Raw genomic sequence first — 15,434 nt, 5'->3', positions numbered from 1 at the left:
AAATAAAAGAAATTTCTGGTTTGCAATGATTCTGCATTTCACAATGTTGAGCTGATGGTCGTGAAATTAATTATTACAAACATAAAGTTAACACGGCAGAAATTGAAACAAAAAACCTTCCCAGAATTGCCAGGGGAATTATTTGCACAGATCAAAAGCAATTTACTCTGCCGGGCTTCACACGCGGGTGGCGCTCGGGAGCGCGTCCCCGGCCCCGCGCGGCGGGCGGGGCTGCTCAGCTCCGAGCGTTTGCTCTTCCTCATCCAGTGTGAGCGCTGACCGCGTTAGTTCGGGCAGGGGGCTCTCAGCCCGCCAGGAGCAGCCCCAGGAAGATCCAGGGACGTCTGCGTGTCCTGGGGACACGTCTCGTGTCAACATCGCACGCGAAGGACGAGGGCTGAGGGTGGACTGCCTGCAAACCTCCCGTCCCAGGCGGTTTGTCCTTCATTTCTGAGCTACAGATTCACCCCGACACATGTTCTGAATTTAGAAACAGGCACATTCAGTGGAATTCATATTTTATGAGGCTCCTTTTAGGGGCATATTGTGAAAGAAATGACGAAAACTGATCTTTCCCTTCTTTCCATTCTCTTAAAACTGGCTAACGAGGGTCAGGAACATAAAATGAGCTGGTTAGGCTGCGTGGTGAACCAGGAGGTCCAGGAGCCTGTGAACAGCCCGGAGTGTACACGATGGCTCTTCCCCCGGCAGCCCAGGAGAGCGTCGCTGTTACCACCTGAGCCAGACCTGGGAGAAACCAAGCTCAGTGTTATAGACCTGGAGACAGGAGTGTGCTCCAGCCCTGCTGTGTGGTCCTGGCAATGGCTTTTCCATCTTCTGCTTTATTTCTTCATTTAATCTTACCAATGGCACACCAAGAATTACATCCAAAAAAGGTTGAGGCTGTAAAGTCCAGCACTCAGACCTCTGGCAGCTCAAATCTGCCATTTTAATATTTGTAGATATAGAGATATATGCGCATATATACACTTAAGCTGTCCATTTCGTGCTGACAAAATGTCAGGGCCTCACCTTTGCAGAAGTGGCTCGTGGTGCTTCGGCTGCCCAGGGGATAAACTGGAGAGACGGAACACGGGTGTGCAGAACGCAGCAAATCCCGCTGGCTTCTCCGTAGAGACAGAAGGTCCCCAAAACCACAGCTCCCCTTCAAAACTAGAGGCAATATTTGTGTGTTTGGCTGTGTCTGCTTCAACAATGAGACATGGGGAAGGGATTTGCACTGAGGGTGGTGAGAGCCTGGCCCAGGTTCCCAGAGAGGTGGTAGATGAACCATCCCTGAGACATCCCAGGCCAGGCTGGATGGGGCTCTGAGCACCCTGAGCTGGTGAAGATGTCCCTGTCATGGCAGGGGGGGCACCGGGGGGCTGGGAAGGTCCCTCTAACCCAAACCGTCTGTGATTCTGTGATTTGGACCAGCCCCCGCCCTTCCCACGCTCCAGACATGGTTGGGGTCTCCCAGAGCACAGCTGCCCATGCAGTTCATGCTCCCCAGGATGGCTCCGTGGGGACAGCAGCGAGGATCCCCGCGCAGGCACCTCTTGATCCCAACCAAGACACCAACAGAGATGGTGCCGGGGGGCCAGTCGCCATCTCTCACCCCCAACTAAAGCGCAAAGGTTTGGAAATCCAAGTGTGTGAAGTTTTTCTCCACCCTCTCCAATCTATAAATCATCCCCTAGCCATTTGTTTCAGGGAATTATACAGTTCCTGCCACAACCACTGTGAGATAAAGCATTATAAGTGTTACAACATGCAGCTAATCCTTTTAATAGATCTCTTGCTATTAATTTCAGTTCTTGCTTTGGCTTTGCCAGACCCTGTCATTTTTCCTGTGGATTATGTCTTCAAGCTGGCCTATCTGCCTTACCCAAATACTTTTCATATTTCAAGCTCGGGAGCGCACTTTGCATTCAGCACAAACCCGCCGAACACCTTGCGGAGCCGCTGAACTGCCGAGGCGTAAATCTGCCCCCGTCTCATGTGAAACGACGGCCGCGAGCGGGCAGGAAGAGGGGTCGGTACTGTCGTTCAGCAGCAATGGTCTCCAGCGCAGATGCAGGTCGGTGCAGTTTGCTCGTTCCTTGAAGAGCAGGAAGGTGCATTTTCTCAGCAGCCTTGCAGGATAGTTCAGAAAAGAGTAGCGTTGACCTGAGAGTCTCCAGAACAAACCTGGTCCTGTTTGTGCCCGTTTGTGACCTGCTTGGCATGTTGAAGGTCAAGCAGTGAAGTTCCCTTCTTGTTCTAGTCAAAGATGGATTTTTAAGAGACAAGAGAAAGCGACTGGGGAGCCTTTGTGTCCTTCCCAGGAGCTGGTGGGCCCTGATGCCTCTGAACCTCTTGCTGGACACATCAGAGCTTCAAGGATGAGTTTCCAGCCAGTGTCTCCTTGCAGCCCTCGTGGGTCCCCCGCCACCAGCGGGCTGGGTCTGCAGCCCCCCATTGTTGTGGGTGCAGGGCGGGCGGCAGAAGAGCCACGCGATCCGGTGACCTGTGCCTGCCGGGGAAGGATGAATTTATAGCCATGGATTCACGCACCTCGGCTCGACCTTGTTCCCAGCAGAGCTGAGCGCTGCCCGGGGAAAGGGCAAACCAGAGTCCAGTGGGGACATCAGAACACAGCCTCCGAGCACTTCGCCGGCTGTTTGAAGTGGCCACGGGCGCTACCAGATGGATGCATCCAGCAGAAAAAAGCTGCACAGCATCAATTCACCCCCTGTTCGAGTCCCTCGTCCCTTTGTTGCGATGCCAAAGCCAACTGGGAGATGCTGAACCTCATGGGCTTGTGTTCATTTCTGGTAAGTAACGACCATTAGTATTCAGGCCGAAGACCTGGCAGCATTATACAGCTCGATATTTTGTGCCCCTGTAACAAAGGCAATCCATTTCGCATGCAGAGCGCCCGAGTGCAGCCTTTTGTTACTTGAGTTTCTTAAATTTCTATCTCAGAAATCAATGAAGGAATTGGAATTCCACATCTCGGCTTATGGTCAGGAGAAAAAGAGGGAGAGCACAGGGGAAAATGATGAAAGAGGGAAAGGGAAAAAAAAGCCCCAAACTATCTCATTCAGATATACTCATAAATTCTTTAACAATTTAATTACTGTGCATTCTGTGCTTTGGTTTTAAAGCTTTGAGTGAGGGTTGTGGGTTCTGTTGTTGGTTGGTTTGGTTTTCCCCTGCGGAGTCTATAGAATTGCTCGTCTTCTCCAGTTGATCTTCTTGGAAAAAAATTCATTCTCCATCCAATTAATCTAATTAGGATGTAATCAAGTTGTAGAGATCTGTGCAGCAGTGTGAGTGATTAGGAAAAATTACCTTTCTGCAAAGAGCTTAAATGTAATTTTAGTCCCATAATCTGAAGCCCAAACGAAGGGAGCTGCGATTTGCGCCGCAGCGCCTCGTGCCGCGCCGCCTGCTCCCGCCTGGAAGAGCAAATTTCAGCTGCATTCGCAACAAAGCACCCTCTGCTTCACGGCTCCAGCTGCCGGGAACAACCGTTCGTTTCCCGGAAGGAAATGGGAAGACGCTCCGCTCGCTTTGGTGTCTGACCCCGCGCGCCGCGGCCGGAGCCGCTGCCGGGTGGGCAGCGCCGGCTCGGGCTGGTTTTGCAGCCACGGCGTTGGAGTGCGGGTGAGTCAAACCCGCACCAAGGACGAGCCCGCGCGGATTCTCTTGTTGGCTACGCCGCCTGTCCAAACCAAGAATAAAAATTAAGGAAGGAAAAAGAATTATAGAATAAAAATTTCTGTGTTGTTCACATCTCCAAATTGAGCATAAAAGACCTCAGATTTATCTGTGCAATTGAGTGTTTTCAGCACACTTGCTTTCCACCACATCAGGAGCTTTCCAGGGCTGTAAATAGTTCAGGAAATGGGAAAGAATTAAACCGGCATTTTTTGGTAATTTTCTAAATTATTCTTTTGGCTTTCAGCCTTCCCGTTTCCACTCCGCTGGGACGCTGCCTGCAGACACAGCTTTCCTCTCCCTCCGGCAGAGGGCCCGGGGGGGGTGGATCGCCGCGCTCAGATCATCGGCGCATCAGCAAAGCTCAGGCGACAGTGCTGCATTAGGCCACGTTAACTCCCAGTGGAGCTGGTGACCAGAGCAGCTGCCTCTTGCCTCAAACAGCTGTAAACCATTACGAGCACCTGGAGCTCAAAAGCCACATACCGTTTAGAGATCTGGCCCCCAAAATCCCGCACCAGGGCCCTCTGCTCTATCCCACCAGCTAGATACAAACCATCCTTCCAAAATGAAGGGATTGTCTCCCAGGGAAATCCGGTTCCCAAAATCACTTCTCTGCTGAGCCTGGGTCAGCTTCTTGGGCAGGATCCCCACTGGCCTGCCGAGCTGCATCCTTGAGACCCCATTTCCACGTTCACCAGTCAATAACCAGGCGACAGAAGTGTCCCTGTGACGGACAGACAGGCTCGCATGCATCTATACACACGTGCCAGGCCTAAAGGCCAGTGAGGGCAATGGGTTTGATACACTCCATGAGAAGTTCTTGCTGTCCTTAAGCCACGATCAGGTGCTAAGAGAGGGAGATGACAGTAGTACCCTGTTAGCAGCAGAAATATCCAGCCAGGACTCTGCCATTGTCCAGGCAGGGCAAACCAGGGAAACACCAGACAAACAGCAACAGGGCAAAAAAATTACTGTTGTAAGTCCCAAATATATACATTCCAGAACATTTTTAACATTGTAAAATAATAACTTGCTTCCCTTTTCTTCTTTTTTGTGATATTCTGGAGCGTTTTAAGGTGTAAATCTCTATTCAGCAGAGCTCGAAAGGAGTGAGGCAGGTGCTCCTTTTGTTCGTGTTCACCCCACGGACCCGCCGGCTGAGCAAGACGTGGGCGCTCAGCTCGGCCCTGGAAGGAGAGGGTGAAGGAGAAGGGGAAAGAGACGGCGGGAAGGAGCGTGAGAGGGAAAATATATGAATTGCTTAAAACTGGTATTACTCTTCATTACCTTCTGCTCTGTGTAAGTTCCAAGGTTCATTTACCCGCTGTAAGGAGCCCGGTGCCTCCGTGTATAAGAGTTGTCATGCCTATTGCTCCCATTAATGTTCTGCGTGAAAGTAAAGGTAGCTCGGCGGGTGCCGCGAAGCCAGATGGGTGTAACTAATGCACCTCGTGCAGCAGATCCGTAATTGTCCATTGTTGGGGTCAATGAACGGGCTGCAAGCGTTTGCTGAGAACGGGGACGAGGGAGGTTGCTGGAGCTGGGGCTGGTGCTTCCCTGCAGCTCAGAGCTGCTTGTAAACCTTTCCTGGGTGACACGGGGCCAGGCGCTGCTGTATCGCTGTATCGCTGACCCGAGCGTTCGCTTGAATGAATCCACCTTGTCTTTTCAAGGTTAAAACGTGCTTTTTGCAGACAGTCCTTGGGATTCCTTTAAACACTCTGCAAAGAGCCGCTGGTTAGGTCTCTGATGGTCCTGGTGCTGTGTGCTGTGCAGGACACAGCACAAATGTGTCCCTGCCCCAAAGGCCTTGGGACCTGAATACGTGGGAAGCTCAGAGAGGAAAGGAGAAATAAGCACTGAGGGGGACAGTGATTTATCCAAGGTCACCCAGCAAATAGATGGCGAAGGATTTTCCAGCCCCCACAGATGTCCCTCACAGCACAGAAATGTCTTGTAATGCAAAAAAAAAATCAAAACAAATCCTTTTCCTCCATTTAGCTGCAGAACTACTCCTGGAACACGTTAACACGTTAGTTCTCCAGGCTCCTTGGACAAAATAATGTTATTAGAATGAGTGCCAGTGGAGGCAAAGCCGATTTGACGTTTCATTGAGAACTGCACCCCGACTGTTGTGGAAGGGGAGCTGATTTGGATGCGCTGCAGGCACGAACCCTTTGGATTTGCACTCCCCAGTCAGCGCTGCCCACAGCCCCTCTGCAAAATCCAAGCAGAACTTCCTACCTTTCCCCTCTCCCCCTCTTTACACTGAGACAAATCGCCAGGAAAATTCATTACGCGGTTTAAGTGATGGGATTTATCATTCCGTTCAGCGTCCCGGCTCGGAGCTCTCCTCGCTGTCACACCAGCACGGCAATTCTCATTTGTTTCTTTCATATTTCCCCGTGAAGTTCTCCTCTGAATGACAGCAAGAAAATAGAGATGAGAGCCCGGAACGGCTTGGGGCTAAATGGAGCTCTATGGGGTGATTTTCTGCTTCACTGTCTGGGGCTGGGGGGCCCTCGGAAAAGGGGAGACACTCCAGGCCAGCTCCTGGGGACCCAGCACAAACCTCACAGCACTGCTGCAAATCAGGTTTCGTGTTACCCACCATGGAGAACGGTTCTCGCTCCTGCTGTCCCGGCTGGTCCCTGTGAGCCGTGTTTATCTGAGATCTCCCTGTGGTCAGAGCGCCTCGTCCCATCCAGCGTCTCCTCCCCGCAGAGCACAGGGATGGGGGTAGAGCCCTTTGCTCAAGGGACTCGTCACACCTCCTGGCGTCACCGGGAGGTCACTGTGCGCCTGGGACAGGACCAGAGGTGTCCTGCGGAGCAGGGGTGGTCAGAGATCGCAGATCACACGTCACAGATCGCACATCACAGATCACAGATCAGATTGCAGATCACAGATCGGATCACAGGTCACAGATCACACATCACACATCACAGATCACAGATCGGATTGCAGATCACAGATCACAGGTCACAGATCACACATCACACATCACAGATCAGATCACAGGTCACAGATCACAGGTCACAGATCAGATTGCAGATCACAGATCAGATCACAGGTCACAGATCACAGATCACAGATCAGATTGCAGATCACAGATCAGATCACAGGTCACAGATCACAGGTCACAGATCAGATTGCAGATCACGGGTCACAGATCACAGATCGCACATCACAGAGTGGCTGTGGTCACAGGGTCACCAGAGCAGGTCACACAGGTCGGTCCAGGCGGGTGTGAATGTCTCCAGAGGAGACTCCACAAGGCACCACAAGCCTCTGAAGGGGCTTCTCTATTTCAGACAAGAGCCTAAATCTGGCACCCAAGTCCCATTTTAAGTGAATAAGTCCTTTATTAGCTCTGACCTTTATCTAGTGTTAGTAATAAATGGATGGTGTTTCCTATTAGCCTCATATAAATACACCTTTGGCTAATGAACACCATGGCCACATACCCAGAGAGTTTGTTTGTATGCCTGGAGTTATCACCCCATAAACAAGAAGCTGCTCCACAGGATCATCTAATTGATATATTTTGCTTGAATCCAAATAAGCTATAAAAAGGTACGTTGGTTGTGGGGAAAACTCGAGTTTTTATCATCTGCCTCATTTTAGGGAAGGATGAAAGGAAGAAATCCACTTTACATTTACTGAGATATTTAGAACAAGCTGTGAAAGATGGAAAACGTTTTAGTATAAATATAAGTTGTATTAATATGATAGTCCGTCCTTGAGAATAAAAAATAGTCAAAGGTAGGTAGACGGCTATTAAAGAGATGAAGAGATCTTACTTTAAATCGACATGTATCTTATTTGATTGCAGCACCATTCCCATGCATTTTCAATGTTCTTTCTCCACTAACACCAAATTAATTCATTTTGATTATTGTTATTATGGCAAATGGCAAAAGGAATTAAGAGCGATGAATCAGGCGCTTCCTGCGCAGCGCGGGCTGGATTTCCCGCCCCCCGTTGGGACGCGGCGAGACCTGTGCATGTGTGCGGGGCCGTAAAAGTGATGGAAGGGAATGGGAAGGAAATAATCTGGCAGATTAAAAAGATTCCTTGCAAGGTAACGTCTGGCAGCCTTTGCACGAGGCCCAGGATCATCCCTGTAACCCACAGAGAGTTAGAGACACAAGTATTGTGCTTTTTCCTGTTGAACTGCATTTTGGGCTCAAGGGAGGGTGACGCAGCCATGGTGAGGACAGAGCCTCTAATTCTCTGCTAACAAGCTCCAGGAAGGTATCAGGTGAACTACCCCTTGCCCAAGTTACAGCCTGATTTTCTGGTATTTGTGGGATCAGCAGGAGCTCAGCTGCAAAGCAAAGGGATGAGGACCAGCTCTGCTCATCGCCGCAGCTCTGCAGCAGGGAGGGCACAATGCTGCCTTTGGGGCAGGTGATGGGGGACCTGGATTATCTATATTCAAGTCCCACCAGGGCTGGAGAATCCCACATGTTTGGGGGATTTTATTCTGGAAAAAGATGGTTGGTATTGGGAAGTCTGAAAGGACCGTAGGGAGCAAACAAAATCACAACCCTGACTGACAGGTGTGTTGGCAAAAGGGAGAAAGAAAACCAAACCAGCTGTGCACGAGTGAGTTCGCCCTGGTTGGAGCGTCCTACAGCTGCAGCTTGTTCCAGATCCGCTCCGCAGCGTCCCCACGAGAGGGCATCGCCGCCCCGGCTCCGCAGCGCCCTGCGCCCCCGCCGCCCGCGCCCCCTGCGAGACCGGGGGGCGGCTGCAGAGCCTTTGTCCCCACATCACCTGTGCCCTGGGGCTTGTCAGGGCTACAGGCTGGATCTGCCTCCGCTGGTTTAGCGCAGGTCCCTTCCAGCTCCCCCATCTCTCCACCAACACAGGCTCTAGCACAGGCTCATCTCAACCTGAGCTCTGCGGCTGCCGGGATAGAGGTTGCTGGATTCTCGTTGCTGCCCTGCTCGCGTTGCAGGGACAGCCTGAGCACGAGTGGGAGCAAACAGCATCTGGGTAACAGCCCCGGTCAGGCGTGCGTTGGGGGGGGCGCTGCCCGGCTTCTGCACTTCCTGGGTATGTATTTTGAGATTCTCAGCAAGAAAGCCCCACCTGTTTACCAAACCCATCTCAGAGAGCTAACACAGAGCACAAGACAGACCCAGCACGAGCCTTCCCCAGCGCAGAGAGCTGTCCCAGCCACATCAGCCCCCGTACCTGGCCTGCAGCTGGGGACCCGGCAGCCTCCCTGTGCCTAGCGCTGTTTCCAAGGCTGAGTCCTCTTGCACTGTCGGGATCATCTCTCTCCATCCGGGAGCTGCAAAACCAATGAAAATCTGTGAGAAGCTAAAGTCATCAGAGACCAGCCACCATTGATTTGTTTATTTGTTTGTTTGCAGACACTGAGAAACGATGCGACACCATGAGCATCTTCGAGTGCTCAGCCATGCCGAGCGCCCGGGGAACCAGCAGCGCCGCGTCTCCCTGTGTTACCCAGCGGGAGAGCAGGGGCTGATTTAAGCGGGAGCTGTGCGGAGGTGGCTGTGCAGGAGCACCGGGACGTGGTCCCCTCCATGCCAAGGCCACCGCCTGTTCCTGTCCTACATCTGCACCAAACTGGGGGTCCTGAGGTGCTAGAATGTGGGAAGAAGGGGAGGACAGCAGATAGGGGCAGGGAAAGGTGCAGATAGGGTCAGGGCTCCATCTTCCCTCTGGTGTAACCCAAAACCTACCTCTGCTCACCTTTCCCACTTCTAAAGGATGCAGCGATTTCTGTATTACAGGGAGGCTTTAGGAGCAGAATCCATTAGGGGCTCATTTACAGCCGTGCCCTTAGGCAGCCGCAGCCTCTCTTTGCGGAGATGACAGACTAATCCATCAACCCCTCCACCGCTGGCCTGTTCTGTCTGGAGCAGAACGGCTGAGCACGGGCACCCAGCCCGTGATGAAGGACCAGAGCTAGGCCAGCCTCTCGGACAGCCAGAACAGGACAGACGTGGCCATAAACCCGTCCCACTTCTGATGATCTGCAGCTTGGGGCCTCCCTGAGCCTGAGGATCTATCTGTAAGTACCTTGTATTTAAAAGCCCCTGATGGCCCTTTTCTGTATATATTTTTCTAATGACTTTTCAAACCCATTTCTGCTTTTGGTCTCCGCTGGCCCCGGCAGTGTGTTTCACAATTGAATCAGGCATTGTCTGAAAGAGTCCTTCTCCATAAAGTTATCTTGAATTTCATCTGTCGCTGGCACCAATCTGACCTCAAATCTTCCTCGAGTCTCTGCGGGAAGTGCAAGTCACGGCTGGGCAAGGGCTGGTGTGGGTCCTGGTGCCCAGGGATCCACAGAGAGCTGTTGGTCTCCCCAGCTCCATCTGTCTTCCCAAAGTGCCACCTGGCCCTAAAACCTCCCTAATTCTGGGTGTGTTCCTATTAGAACCACCCCAAAGAACTGCACTTTCAGGCCTGTTGAGCTCTTCCATCACTACCAGGTTCCTTCTCAATCACTTTCCATTCACTGATCTAATGGCACAGAAAATTGTATTTTCTGCCAGTGATGGAGAAACTGAAGCAATGAAGTTACATGTTCCAAAGCTGCGCATCAAGAGGAGCTCGTACGTCCCTAATGAGACATGAAAAGAAAACCAACCCTTCCTAGAGGCTGGGATCCTCGGTCCATTTCCAGCCGGAGATGGGACAGCTCTGTCACACCGGGCTGGCTACAGGCTGCGTCAGATGTGACAGCGGCAGTCTGGCTTTCCCAGGTTTCCTCCAGCTCGTATCAAAGTGAGAAATGAATCACAGGTCTCTCAAACGCTGTTCTCGGAGACGCTCGTGCGTTTGTCCGAGCAGCTCTGCCCCTTCCCCTGCAATCTCCAGAGGAACCTCAGCACCAGGAATGTCTTTTGCTGATACAGACCTTTCACTGTTTGGCCATAAACACAGTTGTAGTGCTGAATACTTTGTTTTATTGGTGCTGTCTCCACACCCCGCAGATGTTGACAATATTCCCCCGGGGGGTTCTGAAGTAGATGACAAGGAAGGGTTGGGGACATAAAAAGAAGGTTCCTGGCAATGAAGGGATGAGCACAATCTCGATCCCGACACAGGCCTGCGCCGCACACAGCTGCGGCGTGCTTTGAATTAGCAATCCACAGACACAGTAGGAGCTTGCATAAGAATTGTCCATAAAGGGAAGAGAGTCACAATTTCAGCCTAGCATGAAACCCCGGGTTCTGCTTTTTAATTAAGATTTCAAGCTTGTGTCTCCCCTGAGGTGCCGAGGAAGGTTTTGCCAGATACAACAAGCAGCCGGGGTCCCTCTCAGCAAATTGGCTCTTCAGAGGATCCTCACTCTGCGCACACACCCGTTAGCGCTGAATTCACAGCGCCAGATTTGGGGTACAGCATCCGCAAGAAGGTAAAGCCCAGCAGAGGGGCCCTGGGACCCCTCCCTGCAGGCCGGGGACCTTTAGTGAGCCCTTTCTCAGCGCGGTCTTCAGATGATACGTGGAGTCAACGGGACGGGAGTTCTGGTGTATCTCAGTATCAAACAGACACACAGAAGCTCTTAGGATGACATTTCCAGGGTGAATACCCGTGTTTATACATTTTAGGAACCATTTACCACTCTTCCATGCTCCCTTAGTATTCCCTTGGAGCTCCTTTCCCCGGCTGCTCCTGCCCGCCGCGCATCCCTGTGGAAGGAGAAGCCAGAGAAATGAACAGTCAGACACAATATCTTAGTTATCTTCCAGAATTAAAGGCCAATGCTGGCATTTACAGTTGTGCTGGTCTATTCCTCCATCACAACCGTGTTCTCCCACCTGGAACTTCAGAGCAGAGCCCGGTGGATCATAAACTCCTCAAAGATAAAGCAGCAGCAAGACTGGCGCTCCCTGCGGAGAGCCGAAATAACCTCGCAGTCACGGGGTCACAGCCAGAAATCCCCGGCTCCCTCCCCTTTACATCACTGCCAGTTTAGATTCATTTAGGAGGAAAGGGAGATGCCACGGGTACCCAGCGCAGCGCCCCCCCGGCTGTCGGTCTCAGATGTGTCAGGACGCGCTGCTCCGCGCACCCGTCATCCCCGCTAATGCCGCCCCTCCGATGGGAACGTGCCCTGCAAACGCGAGCCCGCGCCCAGCACACGGCACATCTGCCCCAGAGCATTCGCACAGCTGAACGGGGTCCCCATCAGAGACACCCCGAGCAGCACATCCCACCGCTGCCTGTCACTGGGTACAGGGGACATGGACAAACATTGCACTGCAAGGACCTCAAAAGGTTTCACAATCACTCCAATAGAACATTTAGTGCGCAATAGGAATGGCAAGTAAGATATCAAGGGCTGGTGTGGAGAATGAAGCTAATGCTTTGCCCTGTAGATGTTCATAAAATATTAAGTAACTTTAAAAACAGGAGGGAAGGGATACAGGTCGATAGACCGCTGTTACAGCAAGTCCACTCTGCCAAGCGGCCAGCGAAATGCAGGATTTCTTTAGGACTCATTAACTCCCATGCCAGCGTTAATGGTCCTGTGGCTGTTCATTCCTCTTCCTCCACACCACACACACGGCTTTATTTAGAAGCTGAGATTGGAGCCCAGCTCTGCGAGTAACGTTTGCCTGGATGCAATTAGGGACCAGCAGAGCAAAACTCCCCAGACCAGGGAGAGAGGAATCCAGGTCAGGCAGTTCTGTGCCCGCAGCTGCCTCCCCCAGAATGAAAACAGATGAAACTGGGCAATTTTATGACCTTCCCAGCCCCCCCAGTCCCCCCTGCCATGACAGGGACATCTTCACCAGCTCAGGGTGCTCAGAGCCCCGTCCAGCCTGGCCTGGGGTGTTTCAGGGATGGTTCATCCACCACCTCTCTGGGTACCTGGGCCAGGCTCTCACCACCCTCAGGCCCAACAATTCCTTCCCCATGTCCAGCCTGGATCTCCCTCCTCTTCCAGGGAGGAGACTGCGGAGCACGTACCTTCCATGAGTGAGTGAGGAACGGGCCATTTCCAGGCTGGTGTGGGAAAAATCTCCTGGGAGTGATCAGGAGCCGGGAGTGACGCTGTCCTGCTGCACCCGATCTGTCGAGCCCGGCTGATACAAGGCAGCAAATCAGTGCATCATCAGACAATATGCAATGAAAGCCCCAAACTGATGTTTTGACATTTGCTTGTCCCAAACGATGACGGAAAATTCAAAACATGCAGAACCGGAATCCTGTGCAGTTTCCATTCAGATGTCAGAACAGCTGGTTTCGGCACAGCAGGACACGGACCTGGCTCTGCCCGGGGAGCTGCGGGACAGGCAGCCGGGTGCGCTGGCACTGCAGCCGCCCACGAGGACGGTCCATCCTGGTCCTTCAGCCCACGAGGAGATCGTGGTTTTGAGCATCTCCCCTGGGGCACCTCAATACCCGACTTATCATACAGCTGCAATACAAGTAGTGAGGAGAAAATACTTTTGATAAGAATAAAATCTATTCTTTAGACTGAAAAGATGCAGTTTATATATTTATATATATATATATATATATATGTATATATATATATATATATGTATATATATGTGCCTGTGTGTTTTAGTGAAAAGGAATTAAATGCCAAAAAAAAAAGAATCCTTCTGAATTAAGTCTCATTTCGTTTAAAAGCGCGGAGGGCGGAACGCCGGGTGTTGTGCAGAGGTTTCTTTGTTCGCTGTCACAATTCAACGTGAATTTGCAAAATACTTTGACTAAATCCATTCTGATTTTTCTGTCAGAAACGTTCCAGGTGACAATTTTTACCCAGAAATCTGCGCTTGTGGCAACTCAGACAGAGCAGTTTAACATCAGCCCAGAGGGAAGCATTTCATTCTGACTTTGCCAAAGAAAAGAAATGAACACTTTAAACAAAATTGACACTTACAGGGGGAGATATTTTACAGAAATCTCCATTTTTACAGAAACCCAGTAGAACAAGGGTGTTTGCATGGAAAAATCTCCATCAAATTCAATGCGTCCCGTGGCCTCACCTAGAGCTTGGCCTCCCCAGACTAAAGCATCTGGTTTAAAGAGCCAGACCAGCATCTCCAAATGCAGGAACTGAGATGAATGCACAGGGTTTGCAGGAATCCAGCGTTCAGCTGGGTACCCGAGCGGGGCCCCAGGAGCTGGAACCAAAGGGCTGGCAGGATCCAACATGTGTTTCCTGACACTGATGGAGTGATGTTAATGTACAGCAGCTGAGGGCCTGGCCCGGAGCCCTTCCCTGTGCTCCTCCCCGCAGTGAGCGCTGGCCCTGGGCACGTCCTGTGCTGTCCCCTCCACATGTCCCCTCGCCACCTCCGGGTGGGTGATGTGCTCAGACAGGATGGAGAGACGTAAACGCCTGCGTGTTTGCAGCGGTGGGACCATCTCCGCACGTCCCCCTGTGGAAAAGCTGGGAGCTGATTTATCACCACCCCTTCCCAGCAGAGCCATCCTGAATTTACCCTCCTTTTTCTCCTTGAGTTCTCCCCAGACTGTGAGACCAGCCGTTGCTCCCCAACCCCAGCGGGTCAGACCTGCTCGTATGGATGTGTTCCTATAGGTGTGCTCCTATAGATGTGCTCCTCTCCTGCAGGACCTTGAGTGGATGAGACCCGGGGAACCCAGGGTCTGAAAGTCGGGGGGTTCAGGGCTTCCTCTCACGCTGCTGGCTTTAACTGCCTTATTTTAACTCCCGCTTGAGCTTTGGTATTTTTTCTTTCTTTTTCTACTGCTAAGATTATCCTCCTCCCCATTGCAAAGCCAGGTTAGACTGGGCTCGTCCTGTCCCTGCCAGCCTGTCTGGGTTCATCTGGCTCTGGATGCAGCCCAGGTCCCTGTGGGGCGGAGGGAAGGGGGACTCGCCTCCCCAGCGGGGGAACTGCAGCTGAGGGGTCTGCACAGGGGCAATCCCTGCATCAGGGGCCATGGGCTTGCAGGACACCATCGAGTCCTTTGTGGAGAGGTTTTAACTTGGCACAAATGTGCATTTTGGACTGGCAAAGCAGGAGCGCTTCCAAGCTCGCTGTGTGGATAGAGGGCTGGAGCCAAGTGGTGTAAATTAAAACAGACCCTAAACTGGCCGGATTACGGCAGATCTGCCACCAAACCAGTGCTGGAGTGGGATTGGGGAGTCATCCAAATGATCTCCAGCTCAGACTCACCTGAGCGCGACTCAGTCTTCCCAGGTTTGCAGGAGCCCATTGCACGTCTTGGTGGAGATGGTCCAGCAGTAGGAAATGGGGACTCGTGTGCTCCGAACACAGCAAAAGTCTGAATGCAAAAGCAAATGGAACCGCCAGGGTTGGTTTGTGCTCTGAGCGCAACCACAGAGCTCCCTGGAGCCGAACTCCGCGGGCTGGCCGGTGAGCTGGGGAACCGCACTGCCCGTGTCTTAACATCATTGTCACCAGCAGCACCGTTACTGCTACTCTGACGGTGTCACCCCGAACCCCACACGTTCCTGCAGCAGCGCGCTGTTCAAGGAAGGAGAAAAAACAGCTACGAAAATATGAACGGTCCTTCCACAAAGGGTTTACATTTTCCTTGGCTAATGGCCCATCCCATGGTTCGGGTTGAGCCAAATCCTGAATTCTAAGAAAATCTCTGGCAACCCCCTTCTGTTAGAAGGGAAACTGCCAACATGTCTCACCCATAATCGTCTGAATCTAAGGAGAGATGTTCAAATGTATGATGGGAGGCAGAGAGCCAAGTCCCAATGATCCTCACTGCAA

At 51.9% G+C, this 15,434-nt stretch overlaps 1 long non-coding RNA gene across 5 annotated transcripts in view; it reads right to left on the bottom strand.

The window, feature by feature from the left end:
• Positions 1-361: 361 nt before the first annotated feature.
• LOC110364142 (uncharacterized) overlaps positions 362-15,434 on the bottom strand; it is a 38,205-nt gene continuing 23,132 nt past the window's right edge. For 3 of the 5 annotated variants that reach the window (XR_010468117.1, XR_010468119.1, XR_010468118.1), the window contains 3 exons: positions 14,865-14,973; positions 12,676-13,126; positions 9,058-11,390 (listed from right to left, as the gene is read on the bottom strand). This is a non-coding gene — a long non-coding RNA (uncharacterized LOC110364142). Of the gene's footprint in view, positions 11,391-12,675; positions 13,127-14,864; positions 14,974-15,434 lie in introns of all 5 variants that reach the window. The other 2 variants (XR_010468115.1, XR_010468116.1) reach the window with 2 other exon arrangements.

Source organism: Columba livia, chromosome 26, assembly GCF_036013475.1.
Source record: "Columba livia isolate bColLiv1 breed racing homer chromosome 26, bColLiv1.pat.W.v2, whole genome shotgun sequence".
Classification (NCBI taxonomy): Eukaryota; Metazoa; Chordata; class Aves; order Columbiformes; family Columbidae; genus Columba; species Columba livia.
The sequence above is the reverse complement of the archived record's forward strand: the minus strand, read 5'-3'. Positions and strand labels throughout refer to the sequence as shown.